We start from the raw sequence: 19,581 nt of genomic DNA, 5'->3' as shown, positions 1-19,581 counted from the left end.
ACTAGAATGAGGTTTGATATAACCCCTCTATCGAGATATTAATAAGTGCATAAATTAAGTTTCGCCAGCTCCTTAAAATGGATTCATTTTTCACGTTTAAAAAGGGTGTAATGGCCTCTTCCTCCAATTTCCCTCCAATTTAAAATGTTATTCTTACTTCAAATATCAACACGATAAAATACAAATGCAGAATATTCTTTCAGATTTTGTATGCAGTCTGATAAATTTTAGGTTTTTATCGTGTAACATCTTTTTTACCTGTTCCTGATTTATCAAAATTTAAAATTAGAGCGGCTTAGGTATCGGCATTAGAAATAATATTTTGTAATAAATCCGTCATCTGAACATACTCGTAAATTATACCCGTAATTCACAAGTATAATGCTACATTTAATAAAAAGAAATCGCGCGAGATTCCGGGAAACGAGTGGTGTTATGTTAAAATATTGTTCTACTGCCAAGAAGGTATCAAAGCAATTTATTACATGGAATAGAAATATTACAGATCCGTTTTCGTTCCTCGCTAAAAATTCCCCAATTGAAATGTAACCAAGTCCTTGTATTTCATCTGCGCGGGTATGTGTTTTCTTTATATCCTCTCGTATCTCCGCATCCTTTGCATCTTCGAGTGTGAATTTATATTTAGGATTATGTTGGAATCGCTCCGTTCGTTTGGGGGAAAAGTATTGGCGGATAGAATAAAATCCTCCTCCGAAGATGTTTTTATTTCGCATGCTAATCGATGGAGCGAACTCCGCGGGGATGTTCCCATTCCCCACATTCCCCACATTCCCCACGTTCCACACTTCCCCATTTCCCAGGATAAAGGGAAGGAAAACACTTTAAGGGAAGATGCCTTCAGCCTTAAAGCAGGCCACCGGAGGCTGCGGTAAGAGTTGTTGCTTTGAGAAACTTTTTTACGAGCGCTGCTCAATGCGATCAGAATTGTAACATCGGAATATTTTATTTGAATTTATTTTGCTGGTTTATGTATCACTTTCGAGCATAAATGAAATAAGTTTTAACTGTAAACTTATACAGTATATTCTCGGATGTATTCATGGACTTTGAGTAGGTTCGGAGTTTGGTTGATCGCCCTTATTTATTTTTGATACCGGGTTATTTTGATGCCAACCTTTTTTCAGGTAGATAGATATGTAGGTCGTTGCCTACCATATCAGAAAATAAAGTGCATGTCGATAGGGTGTGATAATAACCCAGACATATTAAGGATATCATGAACAGTACTTCAAATAGTAATTCGATGAAATACTCTTAGCCCAATGTTAAGATTTAGTGACGAAAGTAGTAATAATATCTACATCTACATCTTACAGAAACGTAAAGAATGTGCTTATTGTGTGCTTTCGCCATCATAAACAATCTTTGCCTCCAAATGATCATTTCATAACTTGTTTTGCCGCAATATGCAATACCCTAGTATTACCCTTTTATGTAATATGTACAAATGAACATTGAATGAAATCCGTTAAAATCATATCCGTAAATAACCCTTTCACAAAAATACGCCTCCCGGTCAAGGGGTAAGCAATAGGGAGTAAGGACTCTGGACTGGCACTCCGGAGGGTGCCGGTTCAAATCCTGGTGGCTCAAGTAAATTTTTTGAATTAATTTTTTCGCAAATAATTAACTTAAAAATAATACCTACATGGTTTATTTAAGGTACGCTCCTGGGTGGAAGATACCCTCAGTGTCGCCATGGTGAAACTTTGCTTGAAATGATTCAACCGTGTTTGGTGATCAGATCTGATAGCCAGGTACTTCCCCACCTTCCTTTCCCACATCTCCTTCCCCCCCCCCCTTCCTTACCTTCAGCTTCATATACGTATATACCATACACTACCAATAGGCCGAGCCACGAAAATATATATCTGTCACAGGCTTTAGGCGTAATCTACACCAGCACTGTGTTGAATCGTACAACTTATATTAAAATCGGTAATGGTGTATTAGTGATTAGTGTTATGTTTATTTATATTTTATTTTATGTTACCGTTACACGTTTTACCAAGTTTTTTTTATCAGTTTATCTTTATTTCATGCTTTGAAAACTTCGTAAAGAATTTTCGATAGCTCACTAGTTAAATTCAGTTATTATTTATTTCCCTTTATTCGTAAAATATATTTGTATACAGCTTTTTGACTACCACTCTAGACACATGTTCGTATTATGGTAGTCAAATATAATCCATGTAAAAGCCCAGCTAGGCGTAAAACCAAATAAAATAACTGGCTTACAAGTAAGATTTATAATACTGTACGATATTATTAAAATATATAAAAAAATCTCGAAGAATTCTCTCTCAGGCTTGAATCTACCTAATCTCATTACATCACATTTGAAAGTACATAATACTGACATTACAAACGTACGTCAACATTTCCCTGGAATCAAACGGATGTTTCTTAGTAGCAAACCGATCATTGGCCCGGTATAGAATTTCGAATTATGATTAATCCAGTTTTTTTTCCTGTTGCCGTTCTTTTCTATATATCTGCCGCCAGGCGTCTCATGTGTCGCAACGTGGCGAGTGGCGGGTGGCGAGTGGCGGGTGGCGGGTGGCGGGTGGCGGTCGTCCCGGCTCCCTTTATTCGGACGGAATTTTGAATATGATACGAAGGTGTCAAATTAAAGTTTTTTGTTGTTTGTTTTTGACCCGCAATCTCAATTGTCCGCCACACAACAACTCTGCGGTAAGGCGATTTCGTTATAAAACCGACAATCATTATATAAAAAGGGGAAGTGAAGAAAGTTCTCAATATTAACTTTCATCGTCTAAGTTCTTATGTCAATTTCAAATATTGTTTTGATTATTTTAAATTATTTTACTATGCAAATATGCCAAGGTAGCAGTCCACAATGGAATGCTGGTACCTACCCTGATGTCTTAAGGCAGTAAAACTGGCCGAGGAAGTATGAAAATAGACTGAATTCAGTAGAATGAAATGAGAAATATAAACACTCACTAAGAATGCAAGGCTGGCTGCACTCAGACAAATCAGTTTTTTTCAATAAATAAATGACCTTATTAATAAAATATCAATTAAAGAATGTTTTATCCATTTGCCTTGAAAATATATCATGACGATACAAAGAATTAAAATTATTATGATTTTCATGAACACGTGTTCCGACTCCGACACATGATAATATACCTACCTATACGTAATTTCCTAAAAGTTTATCAGGAAACGTGTTAATTCATTCCTAAGGCCTGCAATCCCGTTTTTAACCGGAATTACAAATAATTTTATGAGATTCTTAATAAAATTGCAATATTTATTTTTACCGTGTGAGTAAGCGTAAAGAGTAAAATTAAGAACGGGATTCTTAGATGGTTTGGGCGTGTAGAGAGAATGAACGAAGAGGGGAATGTAAGAAGAATATATGATGCTAATGCAAATGGTAGAATAAGTCGGAGATACCCGATAAAGACATGGCACGATCAAGTGAACCAAATACTTGAGTATGTCAAGAGTTAGAATAAATGAAGGGTGTGTATGAGACGATGTATGAGTGCGTGCCGAGACCGAAATATTTGCCTCTCTGTCTGTTTTTATTTGGCATCATTCTGTTAGAATTTTAAACATAACACGGATCACATGAAATAAAACTAGTAATATGTAGCTATTTTGAAAGAATGGATGGCTTCCAACACCAAACACTTAAAATCTATGTAAAAGATACGAATAAAAATATTTTATGATTTACTAAACTTTACTATTTTATAATTTACTAAATTTCTGCTTACGCAACACATATCTCCTTGCTTCACACACATACATAGGTACATATTTTTAAAACCATATTATCTTTTACTATTCCGACTTCGGTCTTTGATCCACTTTATCATCCCATTTCGCGTTGTCTTCTTCATAAATATGACGTTGCAAGTAAATGTACTATGTCGTTGTTATTTTATTCTGTGGATATTTCGTTACCATTATTACGAAGGAGTAACGACAGTGTTGATTAGTTCAAAGCCGGATAGATATTTTGATTCGTCCATAAATAAGTATGTATGTGTGTATGAATGTATTGAAGATGTGAAATACAAGACAGGTTAATTCAACCTCAAGGCGGTGGTAGGAAATGATATTCAACACCGCCCCACTAAACGAGTAAGTATTGATTACTGTTTAAACAACAGTACCTAATTAATATTGTGACCTTTGCGGCTAACCCATCCTTCATCTGATACATTTGCTTGCCTTGTGATTATGATCCATGAAAATGGTCGGTTGGTTGTCCCGGAAAGACAGTTGAGACCGTTACCTTTATATTTGTTCTGTGTTCTGTTTCATGTTTCGTTTAGATTTATTAGTATGATCTTCCCTTTCAATAAAGAGAACCTAAATAAATTCTCGGGAGACCAAAATATTGAATTTAAGTAATATTTTTAATACCATATCAACAACTACCTATAATTATTGTTTTGAACCGATTGGAAAACAACTAAATAAAAATTTACTTAAAAACCTTTCCTCGGTTTTTAGATACGTATCTAATATTAAAAAAATATACCTAAATAAATCAAAGATAACGGCATTATGGATGGAAAATTTTGTCTTTTATTTACATTTTATCAAAATGTAAATAAACCGTTTGCGTTGTATGAAACCTTTCCTGAATATTCAATAACCTGTTTAATTTTGAAACCTTGGAGTACAGTAGACGTAAATAATTAATATTGGAAATCAATGGAAAATTTAACCTAAAACTTGCCCAAACAATTATTCGATACATTGATTATTAAAAAGCAAACTGACCCTTTAGTTCGGAACTACTCGAAGACCCTTTCTTGACCGGATCATATAACACGTGGAACTAGAAGCAACTCGAAACTACCGCATGAAAGGGTCAGCATAATATCAACGTGTTTTTGTTAGGAAATAAACCCGTTTGTATTTTTCGACAAAACACCAGATAAATTAATTATGCAAAAGCATTTGGTAAAAGTCGTTGTTATTATTATAGTTATTTGTTGTTATATAATAGGATTCATGATAACTCAACACGGTGACAATTCAACATACCTTTAAAAATTGAAATAAAGCCATTAGAAACGATGAAAAAAAAATTAAAGCTAACCTAACCTACTTAACCCAGTTAATAAAGTTTTTGTTTCATCACTTTCCATGACTTTATATAACTTTTTAAAAATGTGATGAATTATCATTATATAATCGATTACCGATTTTTGCAACGCCTATATAGTAATGTATTCATTATTAGGGTGTGCCGTGACTTTCGAAAGCTCATAATTCAAAACAAAACGATTTTGGTTGGAATTATTTTTATTTGACGGTTAAAAAATAGACGAGTGGGCACTCCAGTTGCCCAGTATGATGACCTTCGTGGTTGAGTGGTTACTATCCTTGACTTAGAATCCGTAGGTGACAGGTTCAACTCCTGTCGTGCACGAGTTAGTTTTATTTGATTCATTTATATTTATTGAATATTATTTTCAAATAATATATAGCATGTTTGCTAGTTCTAGAGAATCTATTCAAATTATTGTTAATCCGGTTAAAGTCGGGATTGCAGGAATTACGAATGAGTTAACAGGTTTCCCGATAAACGTGTTCACGAAATATTTTCGCATTTTGTCAAGACATATTATCGAAGGAATTGCGCGTGTTCCGAAATCGTGAATTATCACGATTAACATAACATACCCCGCCCCGTTGTAGATGCCATAGAATAATGAGCTGCAGACGATTGGTAAAAACATTAAAAAAATACTAAAAAAGGTAAGATATTTATTTAATTACTAATAAAAAAAATGTATTAAAAAAACTCCTATGACAAAAATATGGCATATAAACAATAAAGATAATATCAAGTCAAGACAAGAGCAAGGTTTTGATGGAGTTCACGACTTTTGCCACATCAATATAAAATGTGACTTGCGGAATGACTGACAAAAATCATTTAGGCTTACACCAAAAAAATCAAGGTCATGACTTGAGTTGATAAGTCTTGCCATTCTGGGCATTGGTGAATGGTATCCATAATTTGTGGAGTGTTGATTGAGGAAAAGCAAATCATTATTTCTGAGTCTACGGGAAGGGATAATGAAAGGGATGAGTTGCATGGGACAATCGCGTCATGAGAGTGCATAGTAAAATTGAAGACATGTGTTAATGTGGATGAAACGTAACGAACACACCGATCAGGTATATAAGTAGCTAACCATCAAACGAAACTGTAGGTTATATTTTTTTAATCTTTGGTAAAAGTGTCCTTCCAACAATGATTATGTTGTTCTATCCATAGTGTACTTGCGTTGTCCGAAATACAAATGCCATTATCGGATTCTAGCGTTGAAGTGAAGGTGTTATCATCATATTGGTAACATGCGAAATACGATACTTGGCAAAACCCAACTCGTCCATATTCCCCAAAACTTAAGGGTGTACTCAGGCTTTATATTGAAAGTGTCAAAGAATGCTGTTTCGTGTGACAAGTATAATCATTTATTTTAAAAACATCCCTCTTTTTACTTTTTTTTTGTTTTCCACGCCTTTTGTTTCCACACTTCGCGTCGCACGTTAAATTCAAAATGTGTAGAATTTATTTTTATTTTTTTTAAAGGATTTTAGCAACCTTCGTCATTTCCACTTTACGGTAAAAAATCTTTACGTTATAAAGCTGGAGCAAAAACGTCCTCTGCGCTGAGTGCTTTTGACTCCAAAGAATAAAGTCTCGTTTTAAATCACGCTTGCTCATATATTTCCCCGGCATTAATAAACATTTTTTAAGATGTCTCTGTTTATGATATCGGTTGACGTCCTCTGTTGAAAAGTCCGGGTCTCGTTCGAAAGGTCCTCCAACCCCGAGTACGTGTACCTACGTAGGTATCGCTAGTGACTAGGTACTCCGGGGTGACCGCCGGGTCTCTGTGAAATGGGACCTGCTAGGTATTGTTCTTGACACTTAATGGTGACCCTTGTTTATGCCGGGGCCGGTACCGCGGAGGTCCAAGAAGAGGCTAACGATTCCCTTCCCCTTTCGCTTGATTAATGCTCTGTTTGGAGTTTTAAGAGAAGAGGACCTCCGCACGCCGAGTCGTATATGTGAATAATCCTGAGCGTTACCAAGAATATCAACTTATTTCACCACCCGCAAACCACCGCCCGAATTATATTTTTTTTATATATCAGTAACCCACATTTTCCCTTCATTAGAAACGAACTTAAAATCATTTATAAATTACGGCTCTCACTCTCATTTTCAATGGCTTCAAATTAATTAATAAATTTTATTTTTTTTACTCGATTATCAAAGGATGTTCTCCACGTGCAAGTATTTTACGATCAATCAAAACTCTTCTCCAGAGAAATATTAATGAACCAACGTACACAGTATTTTAGGTTTATGATGTAGATTTTTAACTAACTGAAGAACTACATTTTTAGAAATCGTAAAGGATGCACATATTTCGTATGTTCTTTCAACCTTTGCCGCAGCACTGCAATACAACAAAATAAGTACCTACCTACTCCACACAATCAAGAATAAATTCTCGGTTCATATTATTTACTTTGCAATCGCTGGCTGCCTTCTCCCGGAGTCGTACGGAATAAAGTGATAAAAAATACTCCAAAACGTTTTCGTGTTTATATTCCACGGCCGTCCGCCCAACTCTGCCTGGGCGGGCAGTGAGGTAGTCGGGCGGGCGGGCGGGCAGGCGGGCAGGGCGGGACTCCGCTTGCCTCCCATCGCCCGTCTTGACCGCATAAGGGAACAGGCGTCGGAAGGGACATAAAAACACGGGAAGAACGACATAAAGAATACCGTGGAAATATAAAAATATCAACGTAGTGGGCGGCCGTTTATGTGTTTATGCTAATGTGAATGTTTTGAAAGTTTCATGTATCGATAGAAAGGAACACGTTCGATTGATTGCTTGTTTAGTATGGGAATATTTGGGGTCCTCCAATGTAATTAAAGTTTATGATTCATGAAACCAGTATAGCATATCCTCAGAAATTTTTAACTTCTCGTATACAATAAGAAACAAACTGCATGAATCATATATACAACATGTAATCATTTTCCTTATCAGTTCCAAGAGTTGAGATAAATGTATTTATATACGTTTCCTTTGCACTTCAGATTTCATTTTATTTCCGGGTTAACCGTTTGGGTTTAAATTACTCGTCCATACGCGAGATCTCCACTTCGAAGCGATTCTAATTTTTCCTTCCAAAGTGAGATCTCCGAAGAGTAATGTGGGGTAGGAGGTTAGATATGGCGGTAGGGAGGGTCCGCTCATTCTTATTCCGACTGCTGGCCTCGTTTGCTTGCCACTGTAAAATGGGTAATCGTTTCAGACCTCTTCTGCGTTCTGACCTCCGCGTATCGTTTGCCCTAAACTACTATCAAGATGTATCAGCGAGTAAGGTGGAGAGGATTGACTTCCGTAATACATTTCAGTTTGGGGAACTAGATGATGTCTACGGCCTTCTTAGGTACTTTTCCCTCAATTTGCCTTCTTGGACGCATTGGAATTATAATTATTAATCTGAATAACGGTAAACACAAGGCGTCATGAACACACTCCGAGTACAGTATAGCCACGCATACAGGGCGCTTTTCGGCCTCCCTTGGCTATGCAGCGCCTCGTAGATGTTCGCATAGGGAAGGATGCATGGGTTTTGCAATATATTTTTTTATTTATGAGAAAACACAGATGCAGACAGTAATTGACTATAGACAACGTAAAACAATAACTTGGGAATCTTATCTATTTCTCGCGGAATAACACGAGTTTGGTGATTTGATGCGCTACATAGTAACCAAGACGAGTCAGCGCTACCGGAAATCGGAAACACTCTCTTCCAGGCCGTCGCCCAGTGGCAGGACGCGCCCCTGCACTAATGCATTGATAATTTATATGCATTTTATATCCTATGTTAAATTTTGTATTTTTTTAATACATTTATATTATGTATGATTTTATAAGGCAGACAGAGAATTGAATTAATTAATCAAGTATTGAGCTCACCCACAGACACAGGAATTAATAGACGAGAAGATAAAGGCGAGGGGTAAAATCAACTGTTGAAGAACGAAGGGAGTGAAGATGACTGTGATTCGTCAATAAATCAATCTGACAGTAAATAGGCATCTCGCATTATAATATCACCATTTACTTCTTAAAAGTAAAATCTGCTTTGAATGAATAGACATTTTTACATGGGAGCGCAAATTACTCGCCACGTTATGAACAAATTTGCGAAGTCCAAATTCGGCAAAGTAAGGCAGCTTCTATATTCAGATTCGTAGTTAGTTTCAGAGTATTTAGTTAAGACACTTTTATAAATGTTCATAATTTACTTCCCAGCAACCAACCAGCTTTGTGTTTCGCATCCAGACGTTTCTCGATGTGATAGTAACAACTGATTCATATTATACGATGTGAATATGCTTAAAATAAAATAAAATAATGCTTATATATGGAATGTAATACGACAATTGGGTTTATTCTCTTTTTTCGCATCAATTTTTACCAGTTTTCATAGTACAAGTAAACATTTTGCCGTGTTATTTCGTAAAATGAACCGATGATGCCTCGACCATAGTTCGCACAAGAATGATGACGTCACGTTTTCAAATATCACTTGAGGCCGTACGCGAGCCCAGCCGGCTCAATGGAACCGGTATGGGGAGTGGGGATAATACGCTTTTAATCACTTAGGGCAGGTCTACTAATATTCATATGTCTATGAGCTCACCGCTGTGTTCAGTTGAATTAATTAAACATTATTATTATAACAAAACATCAGTATTTTCTTCTCGTAAGTTTTGCTTCACGTACTTTTCAAGTGTTTTATCTGTTCTCGCATTGATGTTTATAACATCCTGGAAGTTATGTCACTACACAAAAAAACTAGTGTGCAAGTAACAAACTTCTCAGAGGATATCTGTACAGATTATCTAATATGGACGCCAATCTATTGAAATAAAGTAAACTTGAAGAGAAATAGCACTATTTAGCACATGTGTTTTATCATTATTATGATTGCGGAACACTTCGCAATTGTACTATTTACCCATATTCTCAATTGATTTCGAACATAAACTATTCAATTAATAATACTTCAACAACAATCAGTAGACACCACTGTCTTCATTCTCCGATACTTTGATGATGAACACGATGGAAACAAACGAAACGTTTACAAGTTGAACCTTACCACAAAGTTCAAACGCGAACAATGTTTGATTGTGTTGGCTATTTGGTATGAAAACCTTGTTCCTAGATACCCAAAACAATCATTATATTATATTATTACCTACGCAGATACCAGACTGGTAATAATGTCATCACGCAACCGTATTTGATATAGTTAGTATTCCATCATCGGAACCTCGGATCGGAGCGACTGACTAATGAAAAGATAATTTCGCAATTCGGATTCGTTCGGCACCTCAGAACATTGGATGTATGAGTATGAGAGGGGCCCCATTGTTGGAGTGTTTTTATTTTGTTCAGCACGCTTCGCCGCATTCGTTCCCGGTATATCTGAAGAAATAGGCAGAAGAATATTCCCGGGGATTCTCCACTTCTGACCTACGCTTTTGTTGACAGGATACGATGTTCAAATGAACTACTTTCGTATTTATTTATCAAGACAGGCGATGATACATGGTACAATTTAAGAGTAGTAATGTTCAATATTTTATATTATTATTATGTTATTTTTAATGCACTAATGTAATTTATTAATACTTGCTTCATATAAAATACTTCTATACCAAAGAAAATTATTACTTTATGATATTCTAGAATACATATTTTTTTGCTTACTTCGAAAAGTGATCACGATTTTTGTAAAATGCTTGAAATGGTTTTTCTCGCATTTCATAAAAATAAATGAATATTCATGTATACAAGAGAATATTATTTATGTTATTCGTGTTTTTTGTTTATTATGAAATATTCTGAGCACAATCCGATAAATTGGTTTTCGGTTCCTGGAAATCTATTTTGAGGAAGCTGTATAATAATTTACAATGTAAAAACCTCTCTTCTTCTTTTAATGCGTTATCTTACCGATGGTCTGGAGTCATCAGGGTATGTGATATGGGGTATGTAATATGTCCTGATCTTAGCTTTTTGCCTTTTTATGTATAATTTCTTTTAAATTCTTCCAATTCGTTTATTTCCGTTTTTTAATGATGCATATCGTGCATGTTTCTGCCCACATTGTGTTACTTTCAGTTTTATTAACTTAAGAAAGTATATTTAACGTTGCGCATAAAATGGCGTAAGTATCCCATGTTCAATCTTTTCGCTCTGAACAAAATTATTAGTTTCTTCTTTCAAGTAAATTTTCATTCTTTCAAGTACCTACAGTTACGTTCCGTACTTGGTCCGACACTCCGTATGTTTCAATAGAATTGCACATTGTAGATATGTGTTTTTATGCGGAATTCGGCATCGTACAGAAGAAATTATCTAGGAGACATAACAATGCACGATCTGCATCCTAATTACGAAACTGAATAAATAAAATCTTCGCGTTCAATTCTGTTACGGGGAGAGTACATAGACTTGGCAATGAGCTTAATAGATGTTGCTGATTTTTTCGTTTTAAATCTAGACACACTCAACGCCAAATTAGTTCAGCAATTTTTAGTTCGTATTAATAACGAGTAGGTAATCATAATTTAGGCACATGCTAAATTATTCACAATATGTTTCATATTTTATTACACTATATAAATTTAAATAAATGTAACAATAACTTAACAAGTATTATGTTCTTAATGTAAAAGCCCAGTAGGGCAAGAAAGAAACACGCTAAAGGCACAGGTTTATCGAGTTGTTTTATACGAATTGGGATGTAAAGTGCTCGGTGCAATCAACTGCCGCGTCAGCAATATTCATTGCGCGTTGCAAATCGTTGGCTTCTTGTTATTCGGTTGTCAAATAGCCATTTTCATATTTTACTTACCCATTTGTAGATTTATAAAAATAACCACATAACAAAGCGTGTGTCAACGAACCTCATCAAATAACGCCTTTACACTGAGAACAATGAAAGAACGCGAGGCAGTATGTGGTTAGGTTAGGTTATGTATCTTCTAATTACTCAATCGTTCACATTTGCGGTGAACGGGAACACATAAAAATAGCTCGTGTTATAATGGTAAAGTTATATTTTGAAACCACTGTACTGTAACCGAAATAAAGACGGAGATCGGTGGCCTCTACGACGATACGTAGGTACCACCGGCGGTTCTATAGCCAAAACCACAACAATATCAGATGACTTGGGATCCTTGATTGACACGGCGACTCATTAAAATGTACCGCTGTTGTAATAATAATTCTGTTACATTCGCGAGCGGGGCACATGACGGCTTTATCGATGTCAGTATTTATACAGGGTGACTAGCACTAGGAGAAAGATTTAATGCCATAATAGAGGAGACATTCACCATTGACAATTGAAAAGTTGCCATGAACGGAGTGTCCATCCATTGTCAACTCTTATTGAGACATAAATTACTGAAAAAATCAGGACACTCAACCTGAAAGATAGCGACAAGTTGGTTGTCGTTTGTTCCACCTCAAGTGATCACAAACTGAACGTGCACTGTGCAGTGGCTTCTAAAACAATAATTGTATTTCCGGGGTTTTCTAACAAATTCTCTCAGTCAATAAAACGCTTTGGATTTCATTGTGAATTGTGATATAAAGACAACGGGCTTTGATATCTTTACTAGCAGGCGGTTGGAATAATCTGGACCCCGACCTTGAGGTTGCTACCTTATGTATCATTCTGTTATTCTTGACAGCTAACGTCATCTACGGGTAACGTAATAAATTAAACTAGTGCCATGCCTGGCTGAGCTCATACTAATAACAAGGATATTACAGTTGGAGAATTGTATTCATTGGTGACAAAAATATAATAATATACCATTTCGAATATAGGTAATTGGATAACCTCCACAGTGGGTAAGAATAATAATTGATGCCATGCTTACATAAAGTTTTTGCTTGAATATCTTTTGGCGTCCTCTCCAATCCTCCTCCGGAGGTTGGTTAACATCGGGGAATTCTTCGCCCTGCGGACTGCAGTTCTGGAAATACACGTGCAGATGACTGCTCTACTATACCCTTAAATATTTCGCATAAAGTACAAATAAAATCATTCTGTATAAAGTATCTACATAAAGTCAAAGAATGGCTGAGTAAACATCAGCTTGTATTCAGGGGAATACATCTTACGTCTTTCAGAGTCATCTAGAATTTCTCAATGTCTAAGTTTCCTCTGAAGTCTGTTTGCAGGAGTATTTTCGTTTGCTTTGGACTATTGGCATTATTGGTAGCTTTCTGGGAAACCGTTCAGTAAACACAAGTAAGTAATTCTGTTATGTTATTATTAGGTATATTTCCCGCACACATTTTAACCCTCAATACCATCCAGTATAAACCTGTTAGTAATAAAAGGTTGCAATCAGATTATTTGGCGGATCTTGCCAATGTTTTATTTTAAGTGATCAATGTTCCATAAATCAAAAGTTCTGTTGGTATAAAGTAGAAAAAACACTCAAACAGTGTGCTCTGGCGTCTTGAAATTCGAACGAATTTTCAATACTATCGCGATTTTTCAACTCCAAACTAAAGAATCTCAAAAACTAAAAATACACCTCCTTAGAGAAATGAAGTGTTTTTTATGACACTGCCTTAATATTGTATGGTGCTAAGATAAAATATTAATGTCTACATTTTATTTATTTGTCTTTGTAGACTGATAATTCCATCCCCAAAACCCTAAGCAAACTTTTTCTCATTATAATCTGTAAAACTGAAATAATATAGTCCATATTGTTATTTGAGCGGATGATATTGTTGACTTATGCAATGTCTAACAAGGGGAATATTATGTTTGCAATGACCCTTTTCCATTCCTCACAGTTTATTTAAACCAGCCGGCCTGTAAGGAAACCGAGAAATGCTAATGCACCATGTTTGAATTGGTATTTCCCGTCTTGTTTTCTTAGCTCTTACGGCGCATGGATGCACTCACACACGTAAACGCACAGATGCACGTGCACACATGTCTCCACCACACACACGCACACCAGCTGGAGGCCCACACACATTGCTATGACTTATCCTAATTTGAATGAATGCATTAGCCCAAAGATAGAACAATTTGATCCCCATTGAAATTTACTGGGAACGGACGACTTTAATTGTGACCAGGGATCGACAACATGTATTATGTTTAAAGAATCCACATGCAAAAATACCTATTCAAAATTTATATCAATATCTTTTTTGACATTTTTTTCATTCAATTCTAAAATTTTCATAGTAAGAGAGATCTTAAAAAACTATTAGCGGTATTTTTTTTCTTTTGTTGTAGCATTGTTTCTGTTTTATTTTTTTTATTTCAGCTTCGTGTGCTTTAAATTATGTTTACCGCATATTTTGTAAATGTAAACATAATCTTTTTGTATTATATCAGTTTTGTGTAGTGGCGATAAAAACAAATCTTAATTTACGTAAAAACCAAATTCCTTTGGACTCGACTGTGTCTTTTAGGTAAACAAATTTAAGTTGGCAAAATAGATGACAATGAGCACAGTGACTTTGGTACTTGTACAAATATTCTATATAAATACTTTGGAATTGCTAATACAATACAAATGGAGATATATAAAATAAATTAACGTTTTCTACCTGCTATGATTACTAAGGCTATAATGAAGAAGGTTGCTACAATACTTACAATGTATTACGTGTCATTCTAGTAGTAGTACAATGTCGAAGATTTGTTTCACGGGAAAAGTGTGATGTAATAACGTAATATTGTGTTTTTATTGTTTCAGGTAAGTTATCCTGTACATTTCATTACAAGAGTTAGGAGACTGATCCAAAGTAATATTTACATACGTCGTGCGGCTCTATCCCATGTACATGTCGATGTCGGTAAGTTAATTAATTCATAATTAATGTTTTGTGAGCATATTGCGTTTCACACTGTCATTGGTACCACCTGCCCTAACTCATCAATATCTCCGTGAGATATTGATCATATTATACTAATATCAGGTATATCGAATATTAATTTCCTCGCATATTTAGAAGCTCTTTGTAATGTGTATATATATTAATTAATAATATATTATGTTGAACCTATCGATTAAGTTATAATCCATATTAGCGTTACGCTTTGATCTCATTCAATGATTTTTCCCTCACATTTACCTGAGTGAATCTTTGATGAGACCCTTTTGTATTTTGATTAGATTCCATTTTGAAAAATCGAAATTTTGTCGCTACTTTTAACCGTTTTGCAAAACATTTTTACTTTTAATTGTTTTGCATATATATTTAATTGTTCAGTGGTTTCGTTTGTTTTTTTTTATGGTTGTTTATTCCTGTGTTGAGATGGTCGATGGTATTAGCGTTAACAGTTGCCGCAAGGCAAATATGAGTAGGTTCAGCGTAATAAATAACCCTAATATGTATATTCATTCAGAGATGGCACTGTTAGTCAATGCGGGGGCGGTTATGATAACCGAGAAACGTTTATACTTGCGTGTTATTATTATGTATCCAATTAATAATTTAACTTAATAATATGCTGGTCTACAGTCTATACGATAGATAACTAACATATGCCACACTGATTTGTCGTCGTGCTCTGACTTGTTTTGATGGTATCTTTCTACTGACGACCCCTTATTATGGTTGTGCTATTTGAAAGAGAGGATACCAAAGATTTTATGAAATATAATTGGGAATCCTCTTCACAAAGTAGAAGAGTTTTATATATATTAAGGTTGATGACGAGAAGGCGGATAAGGACACCGAGAGGTAGATGAATGCAGGTAATTCAATTAATGAAGGACTGAATGCTCTAATCAAGCTCACTAGCAAGCTGCAAGGAAGGTCTGATTCTTATTTTTGGAGCGGTGGATAGTAAGTTTATCAGAAATGCCTTAGCCTTAACAGATGATTTCTCATAATTCCAAGTAAAAGTTACGAGTCGAGAAATTACCAATAATTTCATAAATGTTGCCGATTGGTTTCTTGCGTAGCAAACATTCCTTCTTGGGGGATGTTTTTTTCTCCAAATTTATGTGAGTTAAATTGTTGTTCTTGCAAAGTGTGTACTTAATAATTATGTAAATTCTACGCATTGCAGGGGTTCCCTTGTCAATAATAGTACTTGGAATTATGGGAGACGAAAGCAACAAAAGAGAAACACATGGTATCCCGACAGATTTCAAAATTCCTGCCAGGAAATAGGCACATGGTTAAAAATCGACAACATTTGTTCCGTGAGATTTTAAATAACCGGATATTTTTACTAAAGGACTTTATTTGTGCTCGAAGTGTGCTTATAGTTTCTTTAGCAGGAAATAGTAATCCGACACGGTGTTAGAATATCCTGTGCCCCTATTAGTAGCTCAATACCCCAGTATAGTATGTCAGAACTCAGAACACGCCCAACCAAACTTTAAAGCTTTGTTCATTTAATATGACACTTTATATCATGAGATCTGTGACTGGCGCGCATTGTTTGTACAGCTAAATACCCAAAAATATGGACTAAAAATAACCTCTCAACGAAAGAAACGCACATATTCCCATTTACCACTTACTATTGGAAATAATATCTATCTAACTTTTGTTTTTCGTTTTATGAAACCGAATAGATACCTACCTTATGAACGATCAAGAGCCTCGGCACTGCCTCCTTGGTCCTTATACGATTTACATCCAGCAAAGTGAGACAGATGTCATCAGATAATGTCAGTATGGTGACCTTATAATTAATCAAAATGACAATTCAACACACCTATAAAAAGTGCGATAACACCTAAAAAAACTAGGTTAAATAATTACATATGTAATCTATTTAACCTAGTTTTTGTTTCATCACTTTTCATAACTTTAAAGCACTTTTTACAGGCAGGTAGAATTTTCATTCTGAGGAGTTATCATGGAACCATTTTTTATGTGTTTTTCTTGAAGGCAATTTAACTAAAGTTAAAGCAATTATTTTAATCCATTTGAGGCGCCCCTGAGATACTTAATAATAATAACTGTATTATAATTATAAAAATAATTAGAAATAAGGGTTGCTTTTATCAAAATGCCGCCCTGCTATACGATACTAAAACACGTGGTATTTTATCTCAACCTATGTTCGTCCCATGTCAACAACCCCTTGAAGAACACGGCGCGAAAAAACTTCAGACCTCGTCTCCTAATGGAACATTCTAATCCCTTTTGAAAAAACTTTCTTTAAAAAGAGGCGTCCCATTCAAACTTCCAAAAGAGTTTGGGAGAAAAAAAAATCTAAAATAAGTTATATTCCGTCAGCAAAGAGCCACTTGGGAATTGGTGAGTCTGGTTTCAAATTTCGCGACATTATGCGTTTAGTTATGAAATAAATAATGTGGGGTATTTTTGTCACCCTTAAAGGAGTTTCTGGCAGGGGCGGGGGGGATGGGAAGCGTGATTTTAGTATAGGAGACGTTTTGAAGTCACGGTAAATTAAATGCGTCGGTCCCGGCGATACTGCTTGACGTTATGCCCGCTAGACGCTCTTTCAACATTTACTTTGATAATGTAAGCCTGACCAAAGAAATTGGATGTTTATTTAATTATTATTATTTAGTTATTTAACTGATATAAATATTTCGTGATGAATTTTACTCGGTCACGCAAATGTTTATTCCGGTGGACATTAAGTATATTCATGGCTTTATTGTTGCCGTATAAAACATAAATAGCATAATTATTTATTAATTTCACGTCCACGAACTCGGAGCGCGCGTAAAAATGCAATGCTAGCTAACAGCAGATCGGAGTTTCCTCGTAAATAAACTGATAACAAACGAGCCTGGTGGAAAAAATACCCACTAAAAATAAAAATATCACTTGTTACGCGGCCCGAATACTCCATATCTTCTTAAAAACAGTCTATATTATGATATTCACAGTCATAATATCAAAACGCGCATCTATTACACTGGTCGACATTTATTTTTTTAAGTGCAGTCCCTTAAGTATAGCTAATTTTTTATATGTATTTAGTATCCATAAACACGGAATGAAACAAATTTTTTTTTTTATAGGTCAGGTTTTTTTATTATTTAACAATGTTTTTTTTACATAATTCTTCCATAGTATGACGGGTACTTACTTAACAAAATTTCAAAACTAATTCAATTTAATTTTTTTTGCTCCTGATTTGCGCTTCTGAGTATCTTGAGAGTCTCTCTGCAGGGTTCAGCAATAGTCTGCTAGCATAGATGGACTCCACTTTCCTTGGTATCGCTTTTCCATAGCCGCAATGTCCTGGTGAAATCGTTCGCCGTGCTCGTCACTGACATCTCCCATATTTTCAGGGAAAAATTCAAATGAGAGTGAAGGAAGTGTATTTTTAGTGACATGTTACATCCCATATTTTATAGGCCATGAGAATTTCACACACAATGCTGATATAGTTTTCACTTTTATGACTTCTAAGAAAGTTCTCGACAACATTCTTGAAGGCTGACCAAGCGGCTAGCTCGACTGTTCTCAACACTGTTATAAAATTCGGATCAGTCAAGATCTCCCTTATTTGTGGTCCCACGAATATTCCTTCTTTGATTTTTGCGTCGCTGATCTTAGGAAACGTTTGCTGTAAGTAAATCATGCCATTTCCATCCTCAGACAAGCCTTTAAAAAAATTTCATCAAACCCAATTTAATGTGTAAGGGTGGAAGTAAGATATCTTTAGATTTTACTAAGGGAGGATCTTGAACATTCTTCGTACCAGGTTTAAGGTGCTTTCTAGTAGGCCAGTCCTTGGTCTTTCCTGTCTCTGTTGTCCCACTCGCACAGAAAACAACAATACTTTGTGTATCCCGCTTGCAGTCCTAGTAGGAGCTCTATTACTTTTATATCACCACATATTTTCCATTCGTATTTTACATATTTAATTATTGTTAACAGCAGCTTCATGTTGTTATAGTTCTCTTTCATGTTTGTGAGATTCAAATGACATTCGAGCCTAGTTTCGCCATATTATAAAAAAAATCAATGATAACTCACGAATAAATATGAATTAATACACATTTTAGTAAAACTTCAAACCCATAAAAACCTTACGTGATAGAAAAAAACTAATTACATATCTGAAATCAGCGTGAAATTTCCTGTCAGATTTGGCTACTTTCGTTAAAGGGACAAAAAATGTGTTGACCAGTGATTATTTATGAAAACAGTAGATATAAGAATGTGAATCCTTGGTTCTGCGCGTATCTGTACGTAATTGATAATGTTGACCAAATAAATGAAAATATTAACTTTGTCCAAATTGTTTTTAAATCATAACACTGTTGAAAAGCCATACTTCATTAGTGCCCTCCACACTACTCCCGCATAACGCACTGAATCGCTCGTATGTGAACATTGAGATAAAAATGAGACAAAGCTCGACTGCACTTTTATGGTCACACATTTCATGCACGTTATCTAGCCCTTTTTGTTAATTTATAAATTCGAGGATCCAATTTAACAG

The 19,581-nt window shown here is 35.4% G+C and overlaps 1 protein-coding gene across 1 annotated transcript in view; it reads left to right on the top strand.

The window, feature by feature from the left end:
• Positions 1-2,638: 2,638 nt before the first annotated feature.
• Ten-m (teneurin transmembrane protein Ten-m) overlaps positions 2,639-19,581 on the top strand; it is a 540,838-nt gene continuing 523,895 nt past the window's right edge. The window contains exons 1-2 of the mRNA XM_089631518.1: positions 2,639-2,715; positions 14,885-14,984. The gene's annotated coding sequence lies outside the window, so the exon portion shown is untranslated. The remainder of the gene's footprint in view (positions 2,716-14,884; positions 14,985-19,581) is intronic.

Source organism: Hesperophylax consimilis, chromosome 5, assembly GCF_061612785.1.
Source record: "Hesperophylax consimilis isolate HC1 chromosome 5, BYU_Hcon_1.0, whole genome shotgun sequence".
NCBI lineage: Eukaryota > Metazoa > Arthropoda > Insecta > Trichoptera > Limnephilidae > Hesperophylax > Hesperophylax consimilis.
The sequence above is the reverse complement of the archived record's forward strand: the minus strand, read 5'-3'. Positions and strand labels throughout refer to the sequence as shown.